This window comes from Physeter macrocephalus, unplaced genomic scaffold, assembly GCF_002837175.3.
Source record: "Physeter macrocephalus isolate SW-GA unplaced genomic scaffold, ASM283717v5 random_1325, whole genome shotgun sequence".
Lineage (NCBI taxonomy): Eukaryota > Metazoa > Chordata > Mammalia > Artiodactyla > Physeteridae > Physeter > Physeter macrocephalus.
Genome location: NW_021147044.1, coordinates 1 through 25,000, shown reverse-complemented (window position 1 = coordinate 25,000; position 25,000 = coordinate 1). Strand labels below are relative to the sequence as shown.

Here is a 25,000-nt window from a genome sequence, read left to right as displayed (position 1 = left end):
GTGTTTAGTGGATCAAGACTTAGGAGTGCGTCAATCGTCTCAGTCAGCATTGAAAAAAAGAAGTCGAAGAGAATACATTACCTACAGAATTGTTTTGTTAAACAGCTTCTTAAATGTATGTATTTGTGTACTGGGTTGTGGTGTAAAATGCATTTTCTTTTACTCTGGGTTGTGGGCAAAACAAGTTGCGAAAACACTCCTTTAACCTGAGTCCCCTTTCCCTTATCTGTAAAATGGGGCCTGACCTTCTTTCAAACACGACCCATCTACCTTCACACCACTGCCACCACCCTAGCCCCAGGCACTAGTATCTCTTGCCAGACAATTGCAGTGGCCCCCTAACCAGCTGACCCTTCACCCTGCCCCACTACAATTCATTCTCAACCCAGGAAGAGGAATCACCTTAAAATTCACATTGCGTCACTCCCCTGCTTAAATTCTTGTAATGATTTCGCATTCCCCTATCTCCTTAGAGTTAGGCAGGAAAGTCCAACCCATTCACCGTGGCCTGCAGGGCCCTCCACCCACCTCTTCAGTCTCCTCTCTCACACCGTTTTCTCGCTCACCCTTTCACTCCAGTCAACCCCTCCTTCTGGAACACCCTTCCCGTCGATCTTCCCGGGCCGTCTCCCTCTTACCATCCAGGTCTCTAAAGTCGTCTCCAGAGAGTGGCCCCCCGGGACTGCCCACCTCCCCTGTCCCCACGCTTTGGCCCATTCCTCTTTTTAAATTTCCCCGTTCCGCTTCTAGCGCTCTCTGGAACAGCGTCGTCCCATTTCTCGTGGCCACCGTCCCGTATGGCTCCCCGACAGACGTGTGAGCCCAGGATGGCGGTGAGGCGTCCCTTCCGGTTCCCGCCTTGCGAATCGCGAGGCGTCGCTGCGGGGGTCTCCGGTCTGCCCCGGGCGCCCAGCAGCCTCGGCGCAGCGAGCACCGCCTCAACTCTGCCGCCCGGCGCGAGTGTTTACGTTCCGGGTCGGGGGGCGGGGCCGCGCCGGCTGGGCTCTACTTCCGGGGCGGGGCTGCAGGCGGGGCGGGGCGCCCCGTCTCCTGGCCTGTCTGGAAGGCGGCAGCGGCAGTGGCGGCAGTGGAGGCGGCACAGCAGGCACCGGTCCGGGGAGCGGCACCATGAGTGGTGAGTGGCGGCCTGGCCGCTGTCACCCGCCCCAGCCGCCCCGGCTCCCGCCGCACCAGCTTCACACTCCGGCCCCCGAATCCCCGCGTCCCGCTCGCTCGCGGACCCCGTCCCATCGCTCCCAGTTTCCTGACCCTCATGTACGCCCAGTTCCTGGCTTCTGGTCACCTGCACTTTTCTGGCGTCCCGGGTCCAGGCACTCCTAGTCCCCTGACTCCTGTCCATCACTTACAACCAGCTCCTGTCCAACCTGTCCCCCAGATCCCCCAGTCCCTCCCAGTCCTCCGACCCCCTAGTCCAGTTACCGATCCCCAGTTCTCAGACCTCCTGTGTCTCAGTCCCTCCTAACTCCTAGACTCCCTGAGTCCCAGTTCCAGTTACTGGTCCCCCTGCTCCCCAGTCATTCCCGCTACCCAGGCCCCTGTCCCCAGTCACTCCGATCTACACACAGGCAAAGAGTGTCTCATTCTTAGTTTGCTGCCCCCTGAGCCTTGTGTCCCCCGCTAGTTCTCGGTTTCAGACGACGCTTGGTTCTCCTCATTTTCCCTCTCTGGTTCTGCTTCTTGTATTTTGGTTATTTTTTCATACTACAGCTCCTTCCATTTCTTTTCCTAGCTCATTTGAGGTCTCCCTAGTCCTGCCCAGCAGCCCTTCCCCTCTTGTCCAATGCTGAGCTCATTTGGGGACCTCTGCCCTTCCCAGTCCGGCGCTGTCCCTCCCACTGGGGAGCGGGGTGGTTTTGGTGGGAGGCTTGAGTTATGTGTGGACAGCTTGCTGTTTCTGAAGTTTAGTCCCTAGACTTGGACGCGTGTTCTCAGCCCTTTCCACTCATGAGATCCGTTGGTGTTTTGGTGCTAAGTCATTCCTGGGTGTAGTATGTAGAGATGGGAGTGACTCAGGGAAGCCTCGCAGCTGCCCTGACTGGGATCTGGATTTACTTAGGAGGACCCGCCTACCCTCCTTCTGCCTGTTTTCCCCTCACTGTGGAATAGCCTCTACAGAATCCTTGCAACCAGTCCAGTTGGCCCTGGCCTTGGACTCAGGCATTTCTGGAGGTCGAGGCAGGGCAAGCTGAAGGCCATGTGTCTCTCTTCATCTTTAACTTTTAAGTTAACTCTGTGGATCATTTTCCATAACTTAGGTGCCTTTTGTTTTGCTATTCATGAGCAAGATTTGTGAAATTGATGGTCCTAATGCGGGCGCTGGGGAGGGGGGTTTTCCTGGGCGATAGTCCAGCGTCTGTTGTCAGATGATTTTTGGCCTCACTAGAGTTTCTGATCCTTGAACATTAGTGATACCACAACAAAGATGCAATGAACTGGTTTCCACCCAGGAGGTAATACAGCCTGGAATAAGTGCAGACCTTGGGGGCAGACAGCTTGGGTTCAAATACTTGCTCTGCCACATAAACCTGTGTGATTTAGAGTAAGTTGCTCTGCCATTCTGGAAGTCTCAGCAAAATGAGGATAAATAATAGTACCTGTATCCTAGGCTTGTTGCAATGACTAACGTTACTCACGTAAAGCGATTGGTACTGTGCCCCTTACATGGTATGTAGTCAGGAATTTGAGAGCTGCTATTGTTGTTTCTGTTAGGACCCCTGTGGGGTTCAGGTGGGGTTGTTTTCTGGCCCAGCTCTGGGACAAGGGCTGGGGCTAAGAACTCCCTGAGAAACTCTTTAATGTGACCGTGGAGTCTCTGCCTTGAGCTCACAGTTCTGGACCTTTCTCTCTACTGTCTTCATTGGGAGCAAGTGAAATTGACAAGCCAAGGGAACCCGACCAATGTATACTTTAAGGAGCAACTTAATATCAAAACTAAGGAAGTTTTAAAATTCAGTTAAAAAACCCCATTAGGTCTAAGGTTAAACAAATTACAGAAGGAAACCAGCACATGGCTTTTTTAGGAAAAACCATGAAGGATGAAAGACTTCTTTTGGAAAGATTGTAATTGAGGCAGAAGAAGTGGTTGCTGAGGATTGGAAGGGGAAGTCCAAAGTATTTTCCACCTATGGGATTAATAATTGGCACATAAAATAATGTGGCATGGAAATATTTACTCTTTTGCTTTTTTTTGTTTAAAGAAAATTTCAAGCAAAAAAAAAAAAAGTGGAGAAAATAGTTTAATGAACAATTACCAACTCATGACACTTCACCCATATACCTGTCTACTTCCTACCTCTCTCCCCAGTTTATTTTAAAGCAAATCCTAGACACCCAGCAAATCCTATCATTTCTTCTTCTTATTTTTTGGCTGCGTTGGGTCTTCGTTGCTGTGCACGGGCTTTAGTTGCAGTAAGCGGGGGCTACTTTTCATTGCGGTGCGCGGGCTTCTCATTGCGGTGGCTTCTCTTGTGGAGCACGGGCTCTAGGCCCGCAGGCTTCAGTAGTTGCAGCACACAGGCTCAATAGTTGCAGCACGCAGACTTCAGTAGTTGTGGCACGTGGGCTCAGTAGTTGTGGTGCACAGGCTCTAGGGCACATGGGCTTCAGTAGTTGTGGCACGCGGGCTCAGTAGTTGTGGCTTGTGGGCCCTAGAGCTCAGGCTCAGCACCTGTGGTGCACGGGCTTAGTTGCTCTGCAGCATGTGGGATCTCCCCAGACCAGGGATTGAACCCATGTCCCCTGCACTGGCAGGTGGATTCTTAACCACTGCGCCACCAGGGAAGTCCTATATCATTTCATCTGTAAATTTATAAAAAAATATTTCTCTCTAAGATATAGGGACTCCTTTTTAAAAAAGCCTAACTCAATTCCATTATCATACCTATAGGAAATAAGCAGTAATTCATTAATATCAGATATTCAATGTTAAATTTCCATGATTACCTTATAATTTTATTTTATAGTGTATTTTTATTTTGGCCACGCCGCGTGGCTTGCAGCATCTTAGTTCCCCGACCAGGGATTGGACCCAGGCCCTGGCAGTGAAAGCACTGAGTCCTAACCACTGGACTGCCAGGGAATTCCCTATAGTGTATTTTTAAAAGTCAAGGTCATATTAAATATGGTTTAAACAATGCAGATTGGTTTGTCTTTTAATTTTTTTAGGTCTCTTTCTCTCTTTTCAAGTTTTTAAAAAAAAATGTTTAACATATTTACAGAATTGTACAAACATCACTATAATAAATTTTAGAACATTTTCATTACTCCAAAAAAAGAAACTTCATACCCATTAATAGCTGTTCTTCATTTTCTGTTCCTTCAGCCCCAGGCAAGCACTAATCTACTTTCTCTCTCTATGGATTTGCCTATTCTGGATATTTCATATAAATCAAATCATACAATATGTGACCTTTTGTGTCTCTTTTCACTAAGTGTCATGTTTTTAAGATTCATCATGTTGTAGCATATATCTGTACTTCATTCCTTTTTGTGACTGAGTAATATTCTGTTGTATGGATATTCCACATTTTGTTTATTCATTCATCATTTGACAGACATTGACTTGTTTCCACTTTTTGGCTATTATGAATAACGCTGCTGTGAACATTCACATACAAATTTTTGTGTGGATAATATGTTTTCATTTCTCTTGGACAGATATCTAAGAGCAGAATTGCTGAGTGTGTTTGAAGAGCTGTCAGACTGTTTTCCAAAGCAGCTGCATCATTTTCCATTCCTGCATCATTTACAGCACTGTAAAAGGGTTCTGGTTTCTTCCCATCCTTACCAATAGTCTTTTTGATAATAACCATTCTAGTGAGTGTAAAGTGGTATCTCTTTGTGGCTTTGATTTGCATTTCCCTAATGAGTAATGATATTGAGCATTTTTTCATGTGCTTGTTGGCCATTTGTATATTTTCTCTGGAGAAATGTCTGTTCAGATTCTTTGTCCATTTTTTTAAAAAATTGGGTTGTTTTTATTGTTGAGCTGTAAGAATGCTATATAATTTCTGGCTACACGTCCCTTATCAGATATCTTTACAAAAAATTTTCTCCTGTTCTGTGTGTTGTTTTTCACTTTCTTGATGGTATCCTTTGAAACACAAAGTCTTTTTTTAAACTATGGGTTCCCCTTTCATCTCTCTTGTTTTTTTTGCCCCCTTGCCATTTTTTTTGAAGGAAACAGTTTATCCTGTTAGGTTTCTTTGTGGGATTTTGCTGATGGAATCCTTTGGTGTAGTTTGACATGTTTCTCAGTTTCTCGCGTAGCCTATAAATTGGCAATTAGAGTCTGTTGTGTCTTGCAGCTGAAAATATTGGAGTGGAGGCAGAGGTCAGATGGGTACAAGGCCAAATACATTAAGTGCAAATAACCAGGAAGTGGAACGGTTAGGTAATGCATGCACAAGATAAATGGGCATCATGGGGCCAGGAACAACTAAGATGACCGTTAATAGGGGAGTGGACAAATATATGTGGTATGGTCACATGATGGAAAACCTCAAAGACGTTAAAAGGAATAAATTGGATTTATACACATCACTGTGGCTACATCTCAACATTAATGTTCTCTAAAAGTAAGCAAGGTACAGAATTATATTTAAAATATATCCCTTGATGCACATCAAAACATGCACATAAAACAGTGTTTATGGATTCATGTATGTGTGTAGAAGTAAACAAATTGCTAGGAGGGTGGATACCTGCCGGATGTGGGTCGTTGTTTCAGTGTGATAGTGTGATGATTTACTTGTTTCTCTTTAAAGAATTCAGTAGGTAGGAATACTTAATTATCAGCCTCTACTAGCTAAGGAATTCTGATTTTCAGATAATGCTTTTGCTCTTACTGGGGAGAGTAGAACTTGTAGGGTCAGAAAGTCATTAGGACTCTCAAGCACTGTCTTTGGTAAGACTTTATAGTTGAAGCTACTTGATGCTCATTTCCATCAATAATTACTCTGTCATGGATCCTTCTTAAGTTAGAAAGACCCTGAAACCCTCATTTCAAGGCCTGGGGAAAGCCAGACCCAGAGAGGTCAAATAATGAGTGAAGCAGACAAGCTCTAAGGGCCTGAAACACCAGAGTTGGGGGCTTAGTGGGTAATTTACTGCTGTGTCTTGTCTGATCTTTAGGTTCATTTTGGCAGCTTTTTTCTTATTTTTCTGGAATGTTGAAGGTTATGATTTTCTCTTTGGCATTGACTGTGTCATCTCCAGCAGTGGCTTGTATTTGGAATCAAGAAAGGATCAGCTGATGGTAGAGGGGGAGATAAATTAGGAGTTTGGGAATAACATATACACTACTATATATAAAACAGGTAAACAACAAGGACCTACTGCATAGCATAGGGAAGTATATTCAATATCTTATAATAAGCTATAATGGAAAAGAATCTGAAAAAGGATATATATATATATATATATATATATATGCCAAATCACTTTGCTGTATACCTGAAACACAACACTGTAAATTAACTATACTTCAGTTTAGAAAATGGTTAAAAAAATAATCAGCTGAAATGAGTGAACGGAAAAAAGAATAGCTGTGGTCATTCAAAGCAGAAAAAGTGATGATATCACCTTTTTCCCCTGCAATGAAGGCACTGGGCTGATCTGTTATGGCAGATTGTAAGAAGAAACTGTTCCACTGTCAACAAACATCTGACTGCCTGCCTCTCTTGTGAGCAAGTGGCAGTGGACTCAGTTCCACTGATCTCCAGTCTCCCGCTTCCTGGTTGCATGGCTCTGCCTGGGTGACCAACAGGAAGTCAAATGCTCAGAGGTCTTAAATTTTGGAACTAAATTCTCTAAATTCTGGCAATGTGAACATAATCCCAGATAAAGCACCTCCCGTCCTGCTACCGTCTTGCCTGCATACAGGCCATGCATTCTCAACGGGGTGATATCACCCCTGTTGGGGAGAGACATCTATTCTTGTGTCTAAAGCACAGATATGCATGATGTACGATATATCTGTGGTATTAAAATTTCATGGCGGGGGTGATTAAGGAAAAAATGTCTAAAAAGGATCCTGACAGAGAATGAGAAAAAGCTTGAGAAATGTTGACATAGGCTGAAGTAATTTTATCACTAGCATATAAATTCACATTTTGCTTTTACCGTTAATATTTCTGGATAAAACTTTATCATATTGCTACATGGTCTTCATGTTGATCACTTTTATGGACTTCATAATCCATCAGTAATCCATCATTACACATATGGCATAACTTTTAAATTACTGACTTTACTTGTGGAAACTTATCCCTCCCCTTTTTTTCCTTTTTGTTCCTATTATACATAATGATGCAGTGAACATTTTTGTTCAAGGTAGTTTTTCTTCCTTTTGATGATGTCTTTAGGATGATTTCCCTGAAGTAGTGTTAACATGAAAGTGTTGATGGTTCTTGATTGCTCTTTCCGCCGAAGCAATTGCACTTGTTTAAAATGCTACCAGTGAGGGGCTTCCCTGGTGGCGCAGTGGTTAAGAATCCACTTGCCAATACGGGGGACATGGGTTTGATCCCTGGTCCGGGAAGATCCCACATGCCGCGGAGCAACTAAGCCTGTGCACCACAGCTACTGAGCCTGCATGCCACAGCTACTGAAGCCCGCGTGCCTAGAGCCCGTGCTCCGCAACAAGAGAAGCCACCGCAGTGAGAAGCCTGCACACTGCAATGAAGAGTAGCCCCCGCTTGCCGCAACTAGAGGAACCCCTTGCGCGCGAAGCAACGAAGACCCAACGCAAAAAATGCTACCAGTGAGAGTGAGGCACTGGTAGCAGCAGAGCCTGGCCAGAAATTCAGGGTTCAACAACATTCAGCAGTCATTTGTTGGATGGTTCGAAGCAACGAAGACCCAACGCAAAAAATGCTACCAGTGAGAGTGAGGCACTGGTAGCAGCAGAGCCTGGCCAGAAATTCAGGGTTCAACAACATTCAGCAGTCATTTGTTGGATGGTTCGACGCAACGAAGACCCAACGCAAAAAATGCTACCAGTGAGAGTGAGGCACTGGTAGCAGCAGAGCCTGGCCAGAAATTCAGGGTTCAACAACATTCAGCAAGAGGAACCCCTTGCGCGCGAAGCAACGAAGACCCAACGCAAAAAATGCTACCAGTGAGAGTGAGGCACTGGTAGCAGCAGAGCCTGGCCAGAAATTCAGGGTTCAACATTCAGCAGTCATTTGTTGGATGACAGTTTGGCGCATCTTCTTAGCAGAGGGCTGTACTGTCGGTGTTTGTTGAAGGGAATTGAAAGAATGTACCCAAAGTGTTAAGAGTAATGGGTACGTTAACCAGGACTCTTCCTCCCACACTCCCGGCCGCAGCGCGGCTTGTGGGACCTTAGTTTCCCAACCAGGGATCAAACACGGGCCCCAGCAGTGAAAGCACCGAGTCCTAACCACTGGATCGCCAGGGAATTCCCCAGGACTCTTTTCAGTTGCATGTGGCGGAAGCTGAGTCCAGCACAATGGGAGTTTAAAGCATCTTGTGCTGGAAAGGTCTAGGGATAGCCTGGCTTCAGCCTCAGCTGGTGCTTAAAGAGTCATCAGGACCACGTTTCTGTCTGGCTCGCTACTCGCAATACTTTCCTCTCTGTTGGCTTCACCCTCAGGCAGCCTCCCCTCCATGGAGGCAAGGCGGCCACTAGCAGCTCTTGGGTCACATCCTACAATGTAGCAACACCCAAGCGGGCAGGCCTTTTCCAGTTGCTCCGGCAGAAGTCCTGGGGCTGACTTATAGTGGTCTGGCTGGCCTTGCGGCCATCCTGGAACCAAGCCATCACCGTGGCTCTGGCTGCCCATGCCTGGATCATATGCCCAGTCCAGAGCCCAAGGGTGGCGTCTGTCCCACTTGTTGTCTGGATGGAGGATGAACTGAAGGGGGAGGGAGGGCTCTTGTCATTTGGTGGGGGGTGGTCAAGGAAGACCTCGCAGGGAACTTGATGTCTCAGCAGAGACCTGAGGGAGGCGAGGGTGACTCCTGAGCAGCTGGACAGGTGAGGATGCTTTTTGCTGAGGTGGGAAAGGCTGTGGGAGGAGCAGCCTGAGGCCTCCAGGGGGAGTGAGGACCCTTTCCCAGCCCTGACTTCTGCTCACCCATCCAGAAGCCCTCAGAGACCTGTGCTCCCCAGCTTCCCACGAGGGGGGAAACCTGCCCACTGGCACCCCGTTTCTCCTTGCCTGTGTCTGCATAGTTTGGAATCTGCTCTTTCCTCCTCCACCTTAAAAAAAAAAGCAAAACCCCCAAATGACATTAAAGACTATTGTGAAAACAATATACTTATAAATATACCTTTCTAACATATTAAATATTTAGATTTTTAGGTATTCCACTTCTATGTTCAAAGCATATGCATTTTACCTAATTGCATTGAGTCTACACTTGAATTAGTGTTTTCACTTATTATAGCATTTACCCATGTTCCTTCTCTTCACAATTATTTAAAAATGCTGCGTAACATTCCACTAAATTGACATGCTGCAGTTATTTAACCTTCCTCCCATTGTAGGAAAAGAAAGTAAATTCCGTTTATGATGTTCTAGGATGGAGTTGGCAAACGTTTTCTGTAAAGGGCCAGATAGTAAATATTTTCTGCTTTGTGGGCCATCTAGTCTCCATCCCAACTACTCATCCCTGTGGTATAAAAGCAGCATGGGCAATACGCAAGTGAAAGCCCGTGGCTGTGTTCCAATAAAACTTTATTTAGAAAATCTGCAGTTTGCGGGCTGTAGTTTGCTGACCCCAGTTCTAGAACGCTGTGGGAAAAATCTGCACCCCTGAAACCATGTTTAGGCAGGCATCATGTTGCAGTGGAAAAACACCTTGCCCTCAGGCAATCCTGGATTTAACTCCCGTTTGAAGACCCTGAGCAAGTTGTTGAACTTCTCCAAGACTCTTAATTCCCTCATCAGAAAATGGAAGTGAAAGTGAGTGATGAATGTACAATGCCTTACTCAGTACCTGGAAGACAGAGAGACTGGTAAAGAAGATACTTATTACTTTTCTCATAATCCCCACCTCCGCACCCCGGCCCATTCCTCCTTAGCTTAGTTTCCCAGGAGTCAGGAAGGTGCTTTGATGTTCTTGTAGTTTTTGGTATTCCCTGCTCATTGCTTTCCAGGACTCTGCACTGGTACTCATTACCAGTGGTGCATTCCTGTATCCCTGGAGCTTTATGAGCAATGGGGAATTTCATTTTTTAAAAAAATTGAAGTATAGTTGATTTACAATGTTGTGTTAGTTTCAGATGTACAGCAAAATTATTCTGTTATATATGTATTCTTTTTAAGATTCTTTTTCATCATAGGTTATTATAAGATATTGAATATATAGTTCCCTGTGCTATACAGTAGGTCCTTGTTATCTACTTTATATGTAGTAGTGTATATCTGTTAATTCCAAACTTCTAATTTATCCCTCCCCCTCTTTCCCCTTTGGTAACCATAAGTTTGTTTTCTATGTCTGTGAGTCTGGTTCTGTTTTGTAAATAAGTTCATTTGTATCATTTATTTTTTAGATTCCACATATAAGTGATAACATATGATATTTGTCTTTCTCTGTCTGATTTATTTCACTTAATATGATAATCTCTAAATTTATCCATGTTGCTGCAAATGCCAATATTTCATTCTTCTTTATGGCTGACCGGACGCGCAGGCTCAGCGGCCATGGCTCACGGACCCAGCCACTCCGCGGCATGTGGGATCCTCCCAGACCGGGGCGCGAACCCTTGTCCCCTGCATCGGCAGGCGGACGCGCAACCACTGCGCCACCAGGGAAGCCCAACCACATCTTCTTTATCCATTCATCTGTCGATGGACATTTAGGCTGCTTGAATGTTTTGGCTATTGTAAATAGTGCTACTGTGAACATAGGGGTGCGTGTATCTTTTCAAATGAGAGTTTTCTCCCAATATGTGCCTAGGAGTGGGCTTGCTGGATCATATGGCAACTCCATTTTTAGTTTTTTAGGGACCCTCCGTACTGTTCTCCATAGTGGCTGCATCAATTTACATTCCCACCAACAGTGTAGGAGAGTTCCCTTTTCTCCACACCCTCTCCAGCATTTGTTATTTGTAGACTTTTTGATGATGGCCATTCTGACCGTTGTGTTTCCCCGGAGCTTTACCAGCAATGAGGAATTTCAGTTTAAATGTTTCTTGGTGAATTTAGTAGTTATACAGTGGTAACATGTGGTGGTTGATTTGGTAAGTTTATAATTTGCATTTCTCCAACCATGAGGGAAGATACACTTTCTCTTCAAAGTAGTTGCACACTGCAGTTTTTCTTTTTATTTTCTGCAGCAAAGATTGGCAAACTGGGCTGGCCACCTGTTTTGTAAATAAAGCTTTATTGGAACCCAGCCACACCCATTCTTGCTATTGTCTCTGGCTGCTTTTGTACTCTGATTGAGTAGCTGTGACAGGGACCATCTGGCTTGAAAAGCCAAAAATATTTACCATTTTGCTCTTTACAGAAAATATTTGCCGACCTCTGCTCTATAGGGAATTCTTTGCCCATTTATGAGTCCACTGTTGACCCAGTCTTTGTTCTTAGGCATCACAAGTCCACTTGGATGGCCCGAGCCCATCTGCCTCCAAGCAGAGTCTGCCTCTTTCCATTGTGTGGTGAAGGAAAGTCTGTCCTTTTGTCCTCCTCCAGCTGTGCCACTTTACCCCACAATACTGGGACCCAGTGCCCTGACTTTGGGGGTGAATGATTGTGCATTTTATCTGTTCATGTGCTAATGCAGACAAAACTAGAGCTTCACTCATGCAATGTGCATTGCGTGCACGAGGGCATTCTGGTCCTCTCCATTTAAAGCAGCCGCTTGAGGGACTACAGAACCGAACCCCGGAGTCTTGATCCAACAGTTGTTGAGTTCCTTCTGTGAGGAGGGGAACCAGAAACACAAATCATCTGAGACAACGCTCCACATGCTTACAGGGCTCCATAAAAATGCCATGTTAATTGCAGTTTTGCAGGGTGCATTGAACAAATCATATAATATCATTGAATGCATCATGTGTTTGTTATATAATGTCAGTAAGTCATTTGTTGTGTTCCAGATGTTATGGCCCCTGTGTAGATAATTCGGTGCAGGAGGAGATGGGAACAAAAGGGCCTTTGGCCAGAGTTGGGAACAGCCATTGTGGAAGGGGTGGCCCTCACAGAGGGCCTGGCCTCTCTCGTGAAGGAAGAGCTGTGCTGGACAGGGCAGCAGAGAAATGAGGTGGAGGCTGGAGCGGCACGTGGGAGCAAGGCACGGCTTTTATTAAACTGGGGGGAGGTATTATGACATCCCCGTATGCTGTAGGAATTGCATAGATGAGAAGAAAGAATTGACGATGTGGGAAAAAGAGGGACTGTTGCTGGAGTATGTCCTTGAGCAGGTGAGAGGAGCTGGGGTTCAGAGCACAAGTAGAGGTTTAAGTTTTTTAACTTCTCGGAGCCTCAGTTTCATCATCTGTGAAATGGGACAATCAAACTTAAGTTAGGGCAGAATTTCCCAATTGTGGCACTATTGACATTTGGGTTGGATGATTGTTGTGTGGGGCTGTCCTGTACACTGTAGTAGATGCCAGGAGCAGCCTACTAGTTGTGCCAAAAATGTCTCTAGACATTGCCAAATGCCCTGTTTTTTGGTGGGGGAGGCGTGAAATCCTGGTTGAGAATCGCTTCTCGCCACCACTTCTCTGTAGGGCCCCTTATAAGTAAACCTCCTTGAAGTCTCCTTATTTGAGAGTGCCTGCTGTTTCCTGTTAGGAGCCTGACTGATGCAGAAGTTAAGGACTTACTAGCCTCAGACAGGCACTCCCCTCAGTGTAATCAGAAACATGAGAGAGAAGTGAGCTTGGCTTTTCTTCCCTGTGTTTCAGTGTGGGGTTTGGGCACTATCTGAAGTCTTGTCCCACCCCTAGGGCACTCCTGCTGTGGTGGCTTCTTTGGCTTAGAATGTGCTCTAATCTACCTGTTGCAGTCCTTTCCATAAAGTATTTTCTTATGGAGGTGAATTTCAGATAATGTGAAACCATGTATGCTTTTAATACAGTTAGACAATTAACAACTGTTAAGTTAGAAATTTAACAGTTATAAAAACAACCATTTAAAAGTGAACAGTTCAGTGGCAATTTAGTACATTTGTAATGTGCAACCACCATGTCTATCTAGTTACAAAGCACTCTCATCACCCCCAGAGGACACCCTGTACTTATTAAGCAGTAGCGTTCTATCTTTACGGCTTTACCTATTCTGTATTCTAGTTCTTCCTGTTTTTTTAAGTGCAGTTCAAGTTCCCACTTTTTTAGTCAGGCTTCCCTGGCTCCCAGCAGGCCAGCAGTGTGCTGTGGAAGAGGTCAGGTAGATCAGGGTCTCAGCACTGCTTTGCTGCCTGACCTCGGGCAGAATTCCTGGCCTGCAGTGGGCACCCAAAGAACCTTACCGTCTTTTTCTTTTCTCCATTATGCCCGCTGAGTGCATTGCAAGGATTGGCCTTCGAGCAGAGAAATGACTTTCCCTCTGCCACTGCGTAGAGAGGCAGGGAAATACCGTTGTGTGTGTGTGTGTGTGCAGCCTTGCCCAAGTGACCTAACCCCTCTGTGGACGGGCACCATGACTACCTTGACCTCCTGGGTTGTGGCAGGGATTGGAGAAGGGATATATGTAGAGTGCCTGGGGGCATCTTGCTGGTTTTCCCCTCCTCACATGGCAGAGAAGCTTTTTCACCTTTATACTCCCCCAGGGCAGTGAACACAGAGGCCAGGATTGGATTGCTTTGCCTGTGCTCTGGAGAGCAGGAAGCCTGATCAAAGTACTTGTTAGAGCCAGAGGTATAGGGTTGCCCACAACAACAGCAATAATAGTTAATATGTATAAAGTGTTTGGTGTATACCAGGCACTGTTCTAGGTGCATGGTATCCATTCAGTCATTAATAGCTGTAGGAGGGGACTTCCCTGGTGGTGCAGCGGTTAAGAATCCATCTGCCAATGCAGGGGACATGGGTTTGATCCCACATTCCGCAAAGCAACTAAGCCTGTGCGCCACAACTACTGAGCCTGCACTCTAGGGCCCGCGAGCCACAACTACTGAAGCCCATGCGCCGAGAGCCCGTGCTTCGCAACAAGGGAAGCTGCCGCAGTGAGAAGCCTGCGCGCCGCAACTAGAGAAAGCCCACGCACGGCAACAAAGACCCAATGCAGCAAAAAAAAAAAAAAAAAAAAAAAGCTGTAGGAGGTGCAGAGGGGTTAAGTAACTTGTCCTTGGTCACATAGCTGATGATGTAGGATTCGAACCTGCCCTGTCTTACTCTGAATCCCTGCTCTCTCTCCCCAGGAGGTCACTGAAGGCTGGAGATTTGTGGGAAACATTAGTGTAGGATCTTAAGGATTCTAAACATGAAAGACAACAGCGATGCACCTGAACCAGGTGACTGATTTTCAAACGCAGGTGATTTCTAAGTTAGAGCCTCAGGAGATCACTGCATTTCTCTGACAGGTTTGTGGACCCTGGGTGTATTCCCTGGGGTGCCTTTCTGTTTTCATTTTGATGGTGCTGTATTTTCATTTTGATGGAAACCTGTTCTGTGAATCACTTTGCTGTATACCTGAAACTAACACAATATTGTAAATCAACTATACTCCAATTAAAAAAAAAATGCCTATTCTGGCTCATCTGGTTGATAGTGTTGACTCAGGGCTAGCCTTACAGAAGGAAGGAAGCAGAAAGGCTGGGGTTTCATACAGAAATCCTGAACTGGCAGTGGGGCTGTCACTGCAGGTTTGTTACAGGGGTTGAGGGTGAGCAAATTTCACAGATGGCCGAGCCAGTGGACTTGAAATTGAAGCCTTCCTTAAGCACTTCCATGGGTGAAGGTCTTTTCCTCTCAGCCCCAGTGCTCTGTTGAGTGGAGCCACCTTTCCTTCTTTGTCAAGGATTAGATGCCAGTCAGTTAATGGCTTAGCCCACAGTTGAGGCTCAGCAGGTGGGCACTGGCTCCCTGCTCGTCTCGGGTGGTTGCAGCCGTTGAGGCTGGAAGATTCTTCTTGTCCTGGGAGGGGTCCTGTATTCTCCTCCTGGTCCCTGGGAGAAGGTAGGAAAGAGCCCGGTAGCATCGATTGCTCTGCCTGCCTGCCTGTCTCCACAGACACCCCACACTCGCAGACTGCAGAGCTAGGAGGGTGTGATCCCATGCAGAAACCAGTGCCGCGAGAAGGGAAGTGACTGTCCGTGTCACGTGACCAGCAGGCAGCCCGGCCGGGATGAGAACTCCTGATGCCTTGTGACTTCCCACTAGCGCTCCTTCCGCTGTTCCTCATGGCCATGGGCCTCCTGGGCGCCTCCTGCCGTCGGCGAATGCTCCCAAGGCCGCCTGTGCGCCCTCTGCCCTTCGAGACCCCCTTCTCCTCATCCCCGGTCAGGCCTGGGATGGCCACAGGTGCCTTTTCAGGGGTCAGGACTGTCTTTTTCAAGTGCACTTTTTTTTTTTTTTTTTTTTAACAGTTTCCCCAAAGGAATGTGTCTTGCTTATTACTGACATTTGGTATGTTTCATTCATTGGAATATTTCTTTTTTAAAAAAATTTTTATTTATTTTACTTATTTATTTTTGGCTGCGTTGGGTCTTCGTTGCTGTGTGCGGGCTTTCTCTAGTTGTGTCGACAGGCTTCTCACTGCGGTGGCTTCTCTTGTTGTGGAGCATGGGCTCTAGGCGTGCAGGCTTCAGTAGTTGTGGTGCATGGGCTCAGTAGCTGTGACTTGCGGGCCCTAGAGAGCAGGCTCAGTAGTTGTAGTGCCCGGGCCTAGCTGCTCTGCAGCATGTGGGATCTTCCCGGACCAGGGCTCGAACCCGTGTCCCCTGCATGGGCAGGCGGATTCTTAACCACTGCACCACCAGGGATGTCCAGCGGTTCCAACTATTAGTATTCAAATACAGAACAAAACCTAAACCCATTATCATGGTCCACAAGACCTTTGTTACCGGCCCCTGCCTGTCTGTCTTTGCTTCCCCTTTTCTGCTTTTTGCTCAGGTCATAAGAGGCTTCCTTTGGGTCCTGGAAGACCAGAAGCCAAGCTGTTCTTTCCTGTCTTCCCTGGCCATTTGCTCTGCCTGGAATGCTGGTCTTCCATATCTTTCCATGGCTGCTCCTTCTTGTTATAAAGGGCTCAGCTCAGATACTACGTGTGCAGAGAGGCCTTCCCTGACTGCCCTGGCTGACGTGGCCCTCTTGCTTCCTCCCTGTCTCATCACCCCATTTAGTTTTTCTTTCTAGTATGACTCTCTAACATCATCTTTATTAGTTTACTTAGGAGCTATTTGTTTCTTCCTAAGAGAATTTTCGCTCCATGAGAAGGTGGTTCTTTTATACCATTTAACTCCTGTGTCCCCAGCACTTAGAACATTGCCTGGCACACGGTAGAAGTTAAATAATTACCGAGTGGGTCACTGCATGTAATTGCTTGTCTTTTCTGAGCTTCAGTTTCCCCATCTGCGATTCAGGGATCCTAATACCTGGCTGGTAGGGTGGTCGTGAAAATTACAGGGCACAGAGCATTCAGAGGACTCAGTTTTGTGCCTGGCATGCAGGAAGTGCTCACCACACGGTTACAGATGTTAGCAACCGGGTGGCCCTGGCATGACTTACACGAATCACTGACCATCTCTGAGGTGATGCCCTGCTGGTACTCCCTGGTGAAGCCCAGGCTGAGTTGCCCAAGAGAGAAGCAGCTCAGTGGCAATTCAAGGCCTGCAGTGTGGAGCTTCTGCCCTTGTACAAACTCTAAATTTGGGTCTCCTTTGAAACAACTGTGTTCTGTGTCTGGTGCATCATAATACGTAGCTGTGTCTCTGTTGATTGGAGTCACTGGGTCTCTTGTGGAGCATCAGATGTGGTTCTGACAGTGGTCTGCCTGGGCCTTTGAAGTGTCCTTACCCCACACCCTCCTAAGTGGGAGTTTGGTGTATGCCATGTGTATCAGTTGAGAATGCTTTTGGCTGTAAGTAACAGCCCAGTCAATGTACAGTGCTTGAACAAATGCAGCTGTTTGTTGTGTGAGAGGTATGAGATTTCTAGTATTGGTTCAGCAGCAAAATGACATCGGGGCTGGTGTCTCTGTGATTCTCTTGGCCTTCGTTGCAGGCTTGTTGCCTCAAGGGAGCAAGATGCTGCTCTGGCTCCACCCGATATGTTTACGATTAAGGCATGAAGGATGGAAGAAGGAACGAAGCCTAACATCGGTTCTTTTAGAAGGATGGCTTAATTTCCCCAGATCCCTCCCAGTGCTCTCTGCTTACATGTCATTAGCTAGAATTTCTTACGGGCAGCCTTACAAGAGAGGCTGAGAACAGGAGTAATTAGGTTTTTCATGGAAAAATAATGTCGGAGATGATGGTGAGGTCAGCCAACAAGCAGTGCCTGCAGTACTAGGAAATTTACATTTTAAGTTAGACTATTGGTTCTCAACTGGGGGCAATTGTGTTCCCCAGAGGACATTTGGCAGTATCTGGAGACATGTTTGTTGCCACAGCTAGGGGTGTGTGTGTGTGTGTGTGTGTGTGTGTGTGTGTGTGTGTGTGTGTGTGTGTGTGTGTGTGTGCACGCTAATGGTGTCTAGTGGGTAGAGGCCAGGGATGCTGACAGACATCTTAACAATTCACAGGGCAGCCACAGAGAATTATCTGGTCCAAATGTCAGTGACACCAAAGTCGAGAAAGCCTGAGTTAGACCATTCCAGTAACATCATCCAAATTTGGGGAACACTAGTTTAGCTGCTTTCCTGGGTTGCAGTAACAGGAAAGTGGTCCAACTTCATTGTAATGATGTAGATTGTTGATACCTGGTCTTGTTATTGATTTTACTAAAGAGAAGGCTGATGCTAGTTGGGCACAGCTGTACACTACATGTCAGAGAGTCTTAATAGAAAGCGAATGTCAGACAAAACTAATTAAGCCTCCTTGCATTTTAGGATCACAGAACAATGACATGAAAAGACAATTTCTGCTGGAGCGACTGCTGGATGCAGTGAAACAGGTAAGAAGAAAGCTCACGTTTGACTTTGCGGTCAGGTCATAGTGTCAGATGATCAATGAAGAAAGTAATTTCTGCCCTTCTATCTACACAGACTTCCTCCCGCTTTGTATCTGGGAACGGTGATGCTAATTGTTTTCCCCAGAAAATGATAGTGATCAGTGGTAGGGACAAAGGAGCTCCTGTGTCCTGACTTCCTGAAGACCCCTGGAGGACCCGTCCCCATCCTTCACAGATGTCCCCTTGAGAAGGGCATTGAGTGGGTTTCAAAGCCTCATTTCCAAGCAGTTGCATTTTAGGGCAACTCCTAAGGGTGCTGCAGTCGTGGTTGGAGTTTGGATCCCGTGAGCACAAGAACAGAAGTGAGGCCGTGCTTAGGATTGTGTGGATCCCGCGGGTGGGCTCTGCTTGGTTTGGCTGATACTATTTCTGATGCCTGGCTTTTGGCTGGGTGTGGAAGCGAGCTTTGACATGAGGCTGGCATCCGTTTGCTTGCTTGCAGCTATCAGACAGGCATCATTTCTTGCACATTCATAGCGTGCCTGATTCTCTGCTAAGTGCTTTACATCTAATCCTTCCAACCACCCCATGGGGTAGTTCTTGCAAATATTGCCATTTTACAGATGAAGAAACTGAAGAACTGAAGCTCAGGTCTGATAACTTGCTGCTGACGTCATAGTTAATAAGCAGCAGAGCTAGGATCCAGCCCTAGGAATTCACATTTTGGAAGGGGCGACTGGCAATTATCTGCGTGTAATCATGATGTAGGGAGATAAATATGTACTTTAATGGAAGTGTCTCTTAAGTGTCGACGTGAGTCCAGAGAATTTAGCATCTTCCCAAGCCTCGAGGCGTCCAGGTATGGTGGGAAGGACACAGATTCAGGTGTAGCTGAGGTTGAAGGCCAGCTTCATCTCTTCACAGCTGTATGTGCTGGGGCAACTCATCCAGTCTCTCTGAGCGTCCTTCTTCTCTTTAATTGGGTTACTGATCTCTGTAGGGCTGTTGATGGAATTGCATTTGTTAAAGTGGGTAAAGGGCCATGGCCAGCGCCTGTTCCACAATAAATGCACAACCCACATTATTAGTTTCTTCTTTCTTTGCTCCAGAAATGGAAAGTAAAATAAGAAGATGAAGAGTTAAGTCAAGCCACGTCAAATGTAGCAGTTAAACAGAAATAACTTGGATCTTCTGCCTAGACCTGCTATTATTATTTTGGGGGGTGAAAGTGTTGTATATATGCCTTTTAAAAATCAACTTTATTGTGGTATAATTTGCATACAATAAAATATACCAATTTTCAATGTGCAGTTCCATGAGTTTTGACAAAAGTATCATTTAAATGTCTACACACACACACACACACACACACACACACACACACACACACACACACACACACACGATAATAAATTCAGGAATCTTGCAAACGTGCTACCCACAGTGGAGATTCTACACTTTTGAAAGAGTAGTGGAGAGGGGTGATGGTTGCACAATATTGTGAAGTGAATTGAATTGCATAACTAAAAATGGTTAAAATGGTAAATTTTATGTTGCCTACATTTCAGCACGGTTAAAAAAAAAAAAAGAACAGTTGGCTTTTGTTTCCACCCTCCCTGGGTGAATTGTGGATCAGCACAACCAGATGACTTGTTTGAAGCTTGATTTATGCTGTCATAACTTTACAGCCAGCCATAACAACTTTGGGCCCTGTCAGAAGGGACCCATCGTCACAGATTTGTGGAAGTTTTGATTACTGCCTGTTAAGAGCTCTGTGTTATTGACAGTCAGCTGCTGACAGATAGAAGAAGCTTGCTAGATAATCTGCAGGAGGCCGTGTGCTTCTGTTTTCCTCTCAGCGTTGTCTTTGCGCAAGGCTCACTTCTCTACAAGCTGGAGATAAGGGCTTCCTTCAAGTGGCAGCTGGAAGGCTGCGGTGCCCGCCATCTTAGGTCTTGGGCTGACACCCAGGGCATGGGGACACCCTGACTTGGCACCCAGAGTTCCTGGCCTTGTGTCCCCTGTGACCCTGAAGTCCTGTGGGGGAGGTTTTTTATGTCCCATCCCGACAGCTGATCTCAGCAGCTTCTTTTTCCGTGCAGTGCCAGATCCGCTTTGGAGGGAGAAAGGAGATCGCCTCGGATTCCGACAGCAGGTAAATATGTAGCTTCTGAAACCCTTTACCCTCAAAGACCAAAAAGGTGGCCAGAGATTGACCAGCTTCTATATTCTGCCGCTGCAGCCAGGTGGGGCAGTGACTGCATTTGGGGGATCTGTAGATCATCTATGCAGTGACTACTTGTCTAAAGTATTTCCAGCTTCCTGTCATCCTCCTTCTAGGAACCTACTCTGAGTGAATTCCTTGAAATGACTTTCCACATGAAGTTATTTTCACGGTAATTTAATAATGAGGAAAACTCAGAAATCTGAATGCTCAACAATTGGGAAATGGTGAATAAACTACAGCGCATCGGTAGAATGGAACATTATATAGCCATTACGTTGATGTCCATACAGAATTTGTTTTAAGCAGAAAAATGCAAATGTAGTGATTTAAAAATAATATATTTAGTAAAAATAAAAAGAGCAGGAAACAGAGTTATATGGATTCAGGGTGATCCTCGCTATGTTGAACAACAACTCTGGCAAAAAAATACCAAAATGTGAATAGAGGTCATGTTGAGGTTAAGACTTGGGAATCTTTATACTTTCTGATATTTTTTTCATATTTTATACTGTGATCGTGTGTCCCTTCTGTAATTAAAAAAAAAAGTCCTAAAAATGGCCATTGACCTTCATGACCCTTTATGATGTGACATGACTGCATAAGCTTATAACACCGCCTAGCAGGAGAAGCAAATGTTTTGGCAAAGGTAAGAGACACAGGCATTTGCTGGAAATGCCCAGTGAAGTCATTCAGGGCTAATTCATGCTCTGCAGCCTTGGAGGGGCAGGAGGAACATTCTCGCAAAGGAAGGGGAGGGAAGGGAACTCACTTGCTCAGCATTCACCTCATCCTGGAGACTGCGAGTGTTGCCCACCCTCTGACCCTGACCAACCCAGCCCAGCCAGTTCCCTTCTCTGTCCTTCCAGAACCTTTCTCTTTGTGACACTTTACCAGCCATGAGCAGTGTGTGTAGTGCTACATTTTAATCGAGCTATGGGGACTATTTGAAACTGGTGCAGATTTACAGTTCTACTCCCCACTCTTACCCTCTCTGCTTCTTCTTTCTCAGTTTTTCTCCATAACACCAACTAACAACTGTCCATTATGCTTTTTAATTTTGTTTCTTTCTGTCGCCCATACCATAACAGCAGGCAGGGTTGTTTGGCTGTCTTGTTCACGGGTGTATCCCCAGTGCCTAGAAGCATCTAGAAGGTGCTCAGGGAGATTTCGTTGTCTGGTTGAGTGTGTGTGTGGCTTTGTACCACACATGGTCAAGTGTTTTTTTATTTTTAAATATTTATTTATTTATTTATTTGCTGCCTCGGGTCTTAGTTGCAGCACGTGGGATCTTCGTTGCGACATGTGGGATCTTTTGTTGTGGCGCGTGAGCTCTTTGTTGTGGTGTGTGGGCTCCCTAGTTGTGGCGCATGGGCTCTAGGGCGCACGGGCTCAGTAATTGCAGCACGCGGGCTTAGTTGCCCCGCGGCATGTGGGATCTTTTGTTGTGGCGCGTGAGCTCTTTGTTGTGGTGTGTGGGCTCCCTAGTTGTGGCGCACGGGCTCAGTAATTGCAGCATGCGGGCTTAGTTGCCCCGCGGCATGTGGGATCTTATTTACTCGACCAGGGATCGAACCCGAGTCCCCTGCATTGGAAGGCAGATTCATAACCACTGCACCACCAGGGAAGCCCCTGGTCAAGTGTTTAAAGAGGTTGTGAGCTTGGAGGGCAGGGGGGCAACTTCTCCATTTTTTTCTTTCTCAGTGTTTTGCACAGACATTCTGTTCCCGTCACACATTAGGTTCTCTGTACGTTTGTGGCATTAGATCATTAAACTGATTTTTTGCTTCAGTTCTTCCTGAGGGCCTACTATGGGGCCTTGCCTCCGTCAGCACAGGGGTTCTCATTTTGGAACCCAAGGTCCACCTGCATGAGAATGAGAGGTTTATTAATTAATAATGCAATTCTGTACCCCATCCTAGATCTCCTGAACCAGGAGGTGTGTATGTGCGAGTGTGTGCATGCAGGTGTGTGTGTATGGGGTGTGTGGGTTGTGTGGGTGTATGTAGTCAGGAGTTCTTTATCACTCTTCTTCATATTTATTCTTTTCATTTCCTGAGAGAGAGAACCCATTTCTGAATGTTAGGTTAACGGTTCTTATATAATAGAGCTTACTATTACAGCTTTTATTATGTAAACTGTTGTGTTTTATAGTAGAATTAACAAAGTTAATTCCTTCCATGGTAACTGTGGTTTCCGGCTAAAAAGAATATCCTGCTTAATCATGATAATGATAGTTACTGTCTCTTACTGTTCCAGCTGCCCTCTGTTCGTGTCGACTCTTAGTCTCAGTGCAGCCTCAGGAGGAGCATCGGTGTAATTCTTTACAGATAAGAAAACAGAGGCTCAGAGAGGGCAAGTAAGACAGCCTAGGTGAGTCGTCTCGGGAATGATAGAGTTGGAGGTTGGACCCTAGTTTCTTGGGCTTCAAAGTCTATTCTTTCTCTGTTATATCACCTTTAGCGATTATATCGGTTTTGAAGCTGGGTTTAAAAACTTTTTTTGTTTTCTCCCCACTAGAGGGTTCCTTCTCAATATCAGAGTCTTGGTCTCATCTTGCAATGTGTTTGGCTAAAGGCGGCATCACCTTCAGGTAGGAAAGGTCACATCATTGTCCTTATTCTGTGAGAAAGTTTAACCTCAAGAGGGAAAGTCAGTGAATATTTTAAAACAACTGTCGTGAAGTCTGAAAAGAAAGATAAGTCACCTCTCTCCTCACCCCTGACAAACAGCCTGGCACTGGAATGGATCTCAAATCCATTCGCTTCTCTCCAGCTCCCCGGCCGTTGCCCTGTCCCAGTCACCACATGGCTCACAGGACAGCTGCCGTAGACCCACCACCGTTTTCCTTCTTGTCCTGCCTTCTGTGCATTGAGAGGGTTCTGCAGAACGTAGATTCCCGCCTGTCACTCCCCCATGGAAAACCTTCCACTGGCTTCTCTTTGCTTTGGGAAAAAGGCCCACATCCTTAGCAGCCTGGAGGGCCCCATACCTCTCCCCTGGCTCTTTGCTCCTGCCACCCTGACCTGGCCTTTCTGTTTTTTGTTCTTAAAGCCTTTCAGTAATTTTTCAGGGAAACCTTCCAGACCCCTGATATGAATCCTCCACACTGCTCTCCAGCCCTGGCCATCTGGACCTGTTTTCCTTGCTCTGTACCATGGACTGGCAAACTCTTTCTGTTAAGGCCTGGATTTGGCCTCAGGCTGTATTTTGCTGACCGCTGCTCTGTACTGTTAGATTCTATAAACCTCTGTTTCTCATTACTACACGTCTGTGTGATGAATCGATTACATTTGTCTGCTCAACTGGATGACCAGCTGGAGAGAAGCCTGTTTTGCCCACACTACGTCCACAGCACCTGACACATAGTAAGTGCTTAGTAAGTACTTATTGGATTACTCATTTGTTCAACAGTTAGTTAACCGAACGCCTACTTGGTGTCACAGACACTGAGGCTTTCCAAATATTTCAGACAGATTTCTACCCCTCAGGTGGCTTCGTGTCCACCTGGGAAGATAATCCAGTGAGGCAGTGATCACAACATGCGACGCCGAGGGCCATGTCCAGGGGGCTGTCGGACTCCCTGGGCAGGCTGGTGCGAAGGTTCACGGGCTCTCAAGGCCTGAATCTGGCACTTCCCCTTTCCAGCTGCATCACTAACTTTTCTAAGCCCAAGAATTAGGTCTACTGTGATACTGTGATTTATAATAAATACACATGATTGTTCTTTGCCCCAGTCCTGGTGCTGAGCTCCTAAAACCCCTGGAATTTCCGAAGTGGTGATAGCCAGAAAGGTAGTAGCCAGAAAGGTGATAGCCAGAAAGGTGTCTTTTGTTATGTTAATGTAGTGATTTCTGGAAAGCACCAGAAGTTGGAGGCTGGTTGCCAGGAGAACCAACCACGTGATTAGAGGGTTGGAACTTTCAGTCCCATCTCACCACCACTAGGGGAGAGGGGAGAGGGGCTGGAGATGGAGTTCAGTTGCTGATGGTCAATGATTTAATCAATCAAGCCTATATAATGAAGCCTCCATAAAAACCCAAGAGGACTGGGTTCAGAGAGCATCTGGGTCGGTGAATACTTGGAAGTGTGGGGAGAGTGGTGTGCTGGGATAGGGCCTGGAAGCTCTGTGCTCTTTTCCCATACCTTTCTTCCATCTGGCTGTTCCTGAGTTATATCCTTTTTCTTTCTTTTTTTTTTTTTTTAACATCTTTATTGCAGTATAATTCCTTTACAATGGTATGTTAGTCTCTGCTTTATAACAAAGTGAATCAGCTATACATATACATATATCCCCATATCTCCTCCCTCTTGCGTCTCCCTCCCACCCTCCCTATCCCAGCCCTCCAGGTGGTCACAAAGCACCGAGCTGATCTCCCTGTGCTATGCGGCCGCTTCCCACTAGCTATCTATTTTATTATTCTTCTAAGTTCTTTAAAGATGAGTCATTTCATCCCCCACCCCCCTTTTACTCATCGGTTGCTAATTGACAATGAGTGTCTGCCCAAACAGTAACCAATCAAAAGATAGGAAGAAGCGTCCAGATATATCTTTCTGGCTCTTTTTGAATTATGGTTTTCTCAGGGTATATGCCCAGTAGTGGGATTGCTGGGTCATATGGTAGTTCTATGTTTAGTTTTTTAAGGAACCTCCATACTGTTCTCCATAGTGGCTGTATCAATTTACATTCCCACCAACAGTGCAAGAGAGTTCCCTTTTCTCCACAC

The 25,000-nt window shown here is 46.1% G+C and overlaps 1 long non-coding RNA gene across 1 annotated transcript; it reads left to right on the top strand.

Moving 5' to 3' along the window:
* Window positions 1–1,040: 1,040 nt before the first annotated feature.
* Window positions 1,041–22,608, top strand: LOC114485591 (uncharacterized). Its single transcript, XR_003679004.2, has 4 exons — window positions 1,041–1,135; window positions 17,988–18,052; window positions 20,152–20,204; window positions 22,533–22,608. It is a non-coding gene; the product is annotated as an uncharacterized lncRNA (long non-coding RNA).
* Window positions 22,609–25,000: the final 2,392 nt, after the last annotated feature.